The sequence below is a fragment of the Alligator sinensis genome, unplaced genomic scaffold, assembly GCF_000455745.1.
Source record: "Alligator sinensis unplaced genomic scaffold, ASM45574v1 scaffold1010_1, whole genome shotgun sequence".
Lineage (NCBI taxonomy): Eukaryota > Metazoa > Chordata > Crocodylia > Alligatoridae > Alligator > Alligator sinensis.
This window is the reverse complement of record NW_005842624.1, coordinates 408,303-416,106: the sequence shown is the minus strand read 5'-3', so window position 1 is coordinate 416,106 and position 7,804 is coordinate 408,303.

Here is a 7,804-nt window from a genome sequence, read left to right as displayed (position 1 = left end):
GTGACTACCTAAGCTGCCTCACTGCTTCATACGGTTCTCATTTGTCCTTGTCATCTTTTTGACTGTGCTTTCCAGACAGATTTCATCACCCAAGAGGCATTCTTATTTGTTGATATCACCATTTAAACATGCAGATTTTTAACTAAGTATAATGTTTACACTTGATTTGGTACATGTTATTGCTTCCTAAGAGAGTACACTACAATTAGGTACATTTATTTAAGTAATGATATAGCTGAATATTTTCAGATTCTTATTAATTTTACAAGTGTATATGTTAGAATAATATATTGATATAGTCTTTAACATTTTACTCATGATTTGTGTCAAGGAGATGCATTCACATAGTAGTATGAAACCACAGTGGATCATCCTAATGTCATATATGACAGGGTCTCATGAATTAGAAATCAAGTCGCAATACAGTAGCTTAACAAAGGATGGGCAACCTGTGCACCGGTCCTGGGTGCCAACTTTGAGGGGGTACAAGAATGACAGCTGCTGCCACTGCTGGCTCAGCCGCTGCTGCTACCCCTGATGCCCAACCTAGAACCTGATTGTTACATTTCTGTCCCAATGGCTGTGATTACTTTGCAAGCCTCTTATACCCAGGGCAAATCTCCTGGTTTCTTACAGGATCAGACCCCTAATACAGTGGCCAACTGATTTGCCTAACCATACAGGAAGCCTGTGGCAGGGACCTGAACCCACATCTCTCAAGATCTGTACTATTCTGAACTATCCTCCTTCCCTTTAGGTTTCTCTGTGACTGAGCCATGATAAGATCTTATGGTAGTTTCATGTGACACTATGGCTTATTAACCTTCCCCTCTATCGGGCGCTGGTCAGACCGCAGTTGGAATACTGCATTCAATTTTGGGCACCACACTTCAAGAGAGATGTGGATAACCTGGAGAGGGTCCAGAGAAGGGCCACTCGTATGGCTAAGGGCTTGCAGGCCAAGCCCTATGAGGAGAGACTGGGGCACCTGGACCTCTTCAGCCTCCGCAAGAGAAGGTTGAGAGGTGACCTTGTGGCTGCCTATAAGTTCATCACGGGGGCACAGAAGGGAATTGGTGAGGTTTTATTCACCAAGGCGCCCCCAGGGGTTACAAGAAATAATGGCCACAAGCTAGCAGAGAGCAGATTTAGACTAGACATTAGGAAGAACTTCTTCACAGTTAGAGTGGCCAAGGTCTGGAATGGGCTCCCAAGGGAGGTGGTGCTCTCTCCTACCCTGGGGGTCTTCAAGAGGAGGTTAGATAGGCATCTAGCTGGGGCCATCTAGACCCAGCCCTCTTCCCTGCCTATGCAGGGGGTCAGACTCGATGATCTATTAAGGTCCCTTCCGACCCTAGAATCTATGAATCTATGAATCTATAAACCTAACCCCAAATTAAATGTTTAATTTTGATGTTTCTGCCAAAAAATCCCATGAAAATTTATCTGTTAATACAGAACATTTAACTTTCAACCAATTCTCATATTCAGATGGTAAGATGTGTTGTTTAAAAACTATTAACTGGTGCTGGTTGAGTGTCTCATACAATATGAAATAATTGTATTTTGTCATGGCCTCCTTAATGTTGATAATAAATAACAATATTCTTATGTATCATCTTATTTCAGAGTATTTCCAAATTCTAGTTCAAAAACCATTTTACCTTGTGTGGCAGGGCACTGGTTGTGCCTGCCACTTTAAGGGCCTGAAGACAGCAGCCAGCAGGTGCCTAATTAGGGCAGCCATTTTGGAGTCAGGGCTGCCCATATAAACAGTGAAAGGCCAGGCACCAACATTGCCTGGCTGCAGGGCTGCTGGTATCATGTGGAGATAAGGGAGGAGCTGTAGGGGATGGTCAGGAGGCTCCTGGTCCTAGGCATGACCTAAAACTGCACCCTGCTGGGAGTGGGTGGCCTGATGGGGCTTTCAGTGGTGTGGGAGCCCCCAGGAAATGCCAGGCCAGTTACCACCCCAGTGAAAGGTGGGTTGGGGCACCTTAACCCCAGTTCCCACAACCAGGTGGGTTACCCCCTTGTAGGGTCTGGAAGGTGGACCCCAGCGAGAGAGTGGGGCCATAGACTCAAACCTGTCTTGACATCCCCCAACTGGTCTATGTTGGGGCCAGGACCAGAAGTGTCAAAGGGCCAGGGGCCCACTGCGAGGGATGCCCAGAGCTGAGGGCCTGAGGTTCTGACTGGCCTGGAGGTGGGCCAGGGCCAGTAGAGCCAAAGGTCCCGGGGGGAGCACACCCATAAGGGGGAAGTAGCTTAGGGAGCTATGTAGCTTGGAATGAAGGCAGAATAGGCTGCCTGAATGGAGGGATCCAGGTGAGAGTCAAAGAGCAGGATTCTGGGGCCCAGTGTGGGACCGGTGATATTGATAACATCTGGATGCCATCTGCAAGGCTTGGGCTGTGGTGTAGGGTAGGAATGGAGCCGCAGATAGCGGCCCCTGGCATCGAGGCAAGAAATGGGCAGCCTCCTGCTTAATTAACATCAATTAATTAATTATCATCAAGGTGTGGTGGGTGAGAAGGCAAGCGGTTAGCTCAGAAACAGGTGGGTGGGCCACAGGAAAATTGGCCCCGAGAAGGCCCCCTGTTATACCTTGTCTTGGATTAATAATGTTCTTTCTTTTTGGGGCAATTCTTAGAGGAACTTTCGCCCCATTATTTTATATACGCTTCTGTTATCTCTGCTCATACTTGTCTCTTTCAAAAAATCTTCTTTTTACTCTCTTGCTGATATCAAAACTTTGCTATGCTTCTAGCTATCCCATAGGACCATAGAAAAATAGGCCTGAAAGGGACGTCAGATGGTCATCTAGCCTAACCCCCTGCTCATCCTAGTCACCTTCTTGTATAAACTGCTCTTAAACAATTCTTAGGATGAAGATTCTACAACCTCTCTGTAAAGCCTATTCCAATGCTTAATCAATCATCCTATGGTGGATTTTTCTAATATCCAACCTAAATTTCTCTTGCTGCAATTTAAGAACTTTATCTAAAGAATAGATTCTTTATTAAAGATTCCTTTCTTAAATATCCCATCATAAAGAATGGATATTAAATCATCTTCTTTAAGATGTGTTTTGTTGAGGTATGACACCTGCCAACTCCTTGAGTACTCTAGGGTGTAATCTGTCAGGGCCAGCTGACTTGAAGGTGTCCAGCCTCTCAAGGTTATCCTTTACAAGATCAACACCAATGCTGGGTATAAATACGCCCCCACCTTGGCCGTCCCGCAACTTGCTAGGCGGGGCGGTCCCATTGGACTGATGAAAGACTGACACAAAGTACCCATTCAGCAGCTGGGCCTTTTTTCTGGGTGTCGGTTATCAGCTGTCCCATTTGGTTCAGTGGGGGCCCGATGTTACCCTTGCTTCTTTTCTGAAAAGCGACTTTTTGTTATCCTTGATATGTGAAGCCAGATGTAGCTCAGTTGCAGTTGTGGCTTTCCTCATCTGCTCCCTCCAGGTACAGACCAGTGCTGAGTACTCCTCCTTGGTGGTAATTCCAGCCGTCCATCCTTTATAAGTCTCTCTTTTGAGGCGTAGGAGATCCTCAAGTTCTCTGCTGAGCCAAGGAGGTTGCTGCGACCTTTTGCTACTCTTCCTCCAAGATGGGATGGCCATCCCTTGTGCTGTCAGGATGGCTTCCTTGAGAAGCAACCATTCCTCTTCCTGTCAAGTCATGGTCCCTTAGGGCCTCAACAACGAGTCTCCTGAGCTTGTCAAAATCGGCTTTCCTGAAGTCGAGGACTTCTGTATTGCTGACTAACTTGCCAGCTTTACAATGGATAGTAAAGGCGATCAGCTCGTGGCCACTATCACCCAGCTTTCCACTGATTCTTAGGTCACTGACTAGGTCATCCCCTTGGCCAGTATCAGGTCCAGCAATGCTTTACCTCTCATTGGTCCATTGACTTCTTGGGTCAGGTAGAGCTCATCCATGCACATGAGGAAGCTTTGTGACCGATCAATTTTGGCTGAGTGCTCTTTCCATGAGATGTCAGGGTAGTTAAAGTCTCCCATGATAACCATGCACTGAATGCGTGCAGCCTCAGCCAGTTCCCTGGCAAATTCCTGGTCCAGCTCTTGTTTCTGGTCTGTAGTAGACTCCTACCATGATGCCCCCTGTGCCACATTCCCTGCGTATTTTAACCCAGAGAGACTCCAGTCACCCTTCCTGGGTGCCAATGTCAATTTGCAGGGATGTGTAGCTGTCCTTGACATAGAGAGCTACACCTCCACCCTTTTTATCTGCACAATCATGCCTGCACAGGGCATAGCCATCTACACCTGTGGCCCAGTCATAGGTGGAATCCCACCAGGTCTCTGTTATCTCTATAGTGTCATAGTCATTCTTGTTTAGCAGAAGGAGCACTTCCTCCCATTTATTCCCCAAGTTCCTGGCATTGGTATACAGGCAGGAAAGCATCTCATTAAGGGCCCTTGCTTTCCCCACAGATTGTTCCGGGGCTAAGGTAGGGGTGGATTCCTTTGAGTACCTTAGCCTGCTGGATTTACAAAGGTTGCTCACTGGGCTTGCAGTGGCAGTAATTCCCCCCAACCTCCGGTGGGCTTAGTTTAAAGCCTGGTTGAGCAAGTCAGCCAGTCTGGCTGAGAAGAGTCTCTGCACCAGCAGAGTGAGGTGGAGGCCATCTCTCCCCAGCAGACCACTGCCTCTGTCAGCAAAATGCAGACTGTGATCATGGAAGCCATCCTCGAGGTCTGTGTCACCCTCCAGGACATGCTGGGGCACACTGTGCTCCGGGTGCATGACCCCCAAGAGATGGTGGTGGGGTTCTGCACCCTGTGCTTCCTCCGGTACATTGGGGCCCTGGATGGGTCCCACATTCCTGTCACCTGCCCACCCCGTGGTGACCACCCCAGTGCAGCCAGTGTGGCTTTCACTCTGAGTTCCAGGCTATCGTCAGCTACCATAGTACCTTCATCAATGTGAGCCCCGGCTGGGTGGGTGACACTCACGATGCTTGCATCTTGGCCCTGCCAGCCCTGGTGGAGAGCAGGCACTTCAAGCCATGGGTGCTGGACTTCCAGCTGGGCACAGTGGCAGGCCTGGTCCACCTCATCGGTGATCCCACCTACCTGCTCCTACCCAGGCTCATGTGGCCCTACACCAGCCAGCTGGACTCCTGCCAGGCACACTTCAACTGGTGCCTGGGCTGGACCCACACAGGTGGAGTGTGCTTTTGGTCTCTTGAAGGGACACTAGTACACTCTCCTTGCCCATCTTAAGGTTGCAGAGGCCAACATTCCCATGTCATTATTGTAACCTGTGTGCTACATAACATCTGTGAGGCCCAGGGAAAGCTGTTCCATGAGACCTGGGAGGAGGATGTGCAGCAGGCAAAGGGCACTTGGCACTGGGAATGCTAGCTAGTGGCAGCAACAGTGATGGTCCTCCCCAACTGAGGCCCTGGGTGAGCTGCACACCTGACAGAGACAGCCCAGGCACCACCTACTTTTGAACTCCCTGCTGTAGCCACCTGGAAGTCTGACCCCGGACCTCAGCACCATGCTCACTGTGGACATTTCTCAGAGAAGCACTTAATTCCCCCCACCAACATAGACCTCTGTCCCTTTTTCCTCCCCGCACAACAGAGCCCTCCTCCCCTCCTTCCCCCACAGCAGGCCACATCCCCACCCCTGCACTTGTAGACAGTGACACTTACTGCACTCTAAATTGGTCTACTGTATAGTAAAGCATCTTGTGTAGATGTGCCCAGTGTGTTGTAAAAAAATTAAACTGGTGTGACAGAGGATATAAAGTGAAGAATTTTTCAGTCATTTATGTATTAGTGCCAGGAGGTTAACAAGGAGGAACTGGAAATTCTTGTCATGCCAGATCAGGGTGGCCAGGTCCAGGGTTAATTCAGGGTTTGAGAGGCTGGTATTGAACAGAGCGGATTCCAGGAACAGGAGGGGTTTAGGAGCCAGGATGTCAGAATTCAGACTGGGACTGAAGGTAAGATGAGTCTGGAAAATGAAGGCCCAGGGCAAGTATGGAGTCAGAGGGTAAGCTGAGTCAAGAATCCATGAAACAGAGAGTAGGCTCTAGGGGTAAGCTGAGTCAAGAAATCAAAGGATCAGGCAGAACATGGAGTTGGGGAACAAACTGAGTCAAGAAGCCAAGAGGTTCAACAGAGAACAGGCAGAGGCACAAGCTGCAAGGAACAGTGAGGTGGTCTGGATAGGGGTTGAGTCCTGTTGCTCAGATCTTCCTGTTCTGAGTCAGGTGTTTATGTAGGAAGGAGTAAGTTGTCAGCTGACCCTAGCTGGCTACTCCAGTAAAAGGGAATTGGTGGGTGCCTAGGCCCCAATAGAGATTTTTAGCCATCTGCACCCAGCCTAAATGGTCAGCTGGAGAGGCTGCAGACTGAGGTTGGAGGCTGCAATGTAACAATTCTTACTAATGAGAAGAAATTTGATTTAGTCGGCATTACTGAGACCTGGTAGGATAGTTCACATCACTGTACTGTTAAAATCCTGTTTGGGAAGAACAGAGTAGATGAAAAGGAGAGAGTCAGATTAAACATACCATTATATGTTTTTAACTTATTGTTAATGTAGAACTACAGGATCTTGAATGCATAAAAATTAACATGACAAACAAAGCCCAATTGGAACAGTCTGCAAAGGTCTGTTACAGACCTTCAAATCACACAGAAAACAGAGAAATGAAGCCAGAGAACTATTTAAGAACAGCTTCATGTACTCTTTTAAATATCTCTTAATATGTGAAAAGAAAAATGGTAGTTTGGAAGACTTCATTTTGGGAGACAAACTGGAAGTTTAATGCATTCATGGAAGACTTCATTTTGGGAGACAAACTGGAATTTTAATGCATTCCCCATCCAGTACAGGGTGCCAAGGGCCTGCAGCAAGGCAGTAGCCCTAGACTTTAAGAGGGCCAACTTCAACAAGTTGAGGAGATTAGTGGGAGAGGCGCTGGGGTCCTCGAGAGTAGGGGAACTAAGTGGCCAAGATGAGTCATCATTTCTTAAGGAGATGATACTCAGAGCCCAAGGGGTGACAATCCCAACAAGAAGCAAGGGGGGCAAGAGTTCCCAAAAGCCCCCCTGGCTCACCAAGGGCATTCGTGAATGCCTGATTACCAAAAAGGAGGCGTACACCCGGTGGAAGGGATGGGCTTTCACCAAAGAGGAGTATATCTCCACTGCTCGGGTCTTTAGGGGGGCTGTTAGAAAAACTAAGGCGGATACAGAGCTAGGGCTAGTGTCAAGGATCAAAGATAATAAAAAGTCTTTTTTTTAAATATACAGGGAGAATGAAGAAGGCACCGGGTAATGTGGGGCCCCTGCAGGATATACTTGGCAATTTGGTGGTTGCATAAGAGGAGAAAGCAGACCTCTTTAACAAATTCTTTGCCTCTGTTTTCCTGTGCAGGGACTGGGACTCCCCGACCAGGATTCCAGACGGACTTGGGAGAAACACTGCGAGGCCTAAGGTTGGGGAGGACCGGGTTAGAGTGCTTCTGGAGGGGCTGGACATGTTCAAAGCAGCAGGTCCAGATGCTCTCCACCCCAGGATGTTGAGGGAATTGGCAGGGGTTTATTATGGGGCCCCTGGCATGGCCTTACGAGCACTTGTGGTGCTCGGGCCAGGTGCCAGATGACTGAAAGAAAGCCAACATGGTCCCCATCTTCAAAAAAGGGAAGAGGGAGGACCCAGGCAACTATAGCCCCTTTAGTCTTACTTCAATCCTGGGGAAACTCTTTGAGAAGATCATCAAGGAGCACATCTGTGATGGGCCAGCAG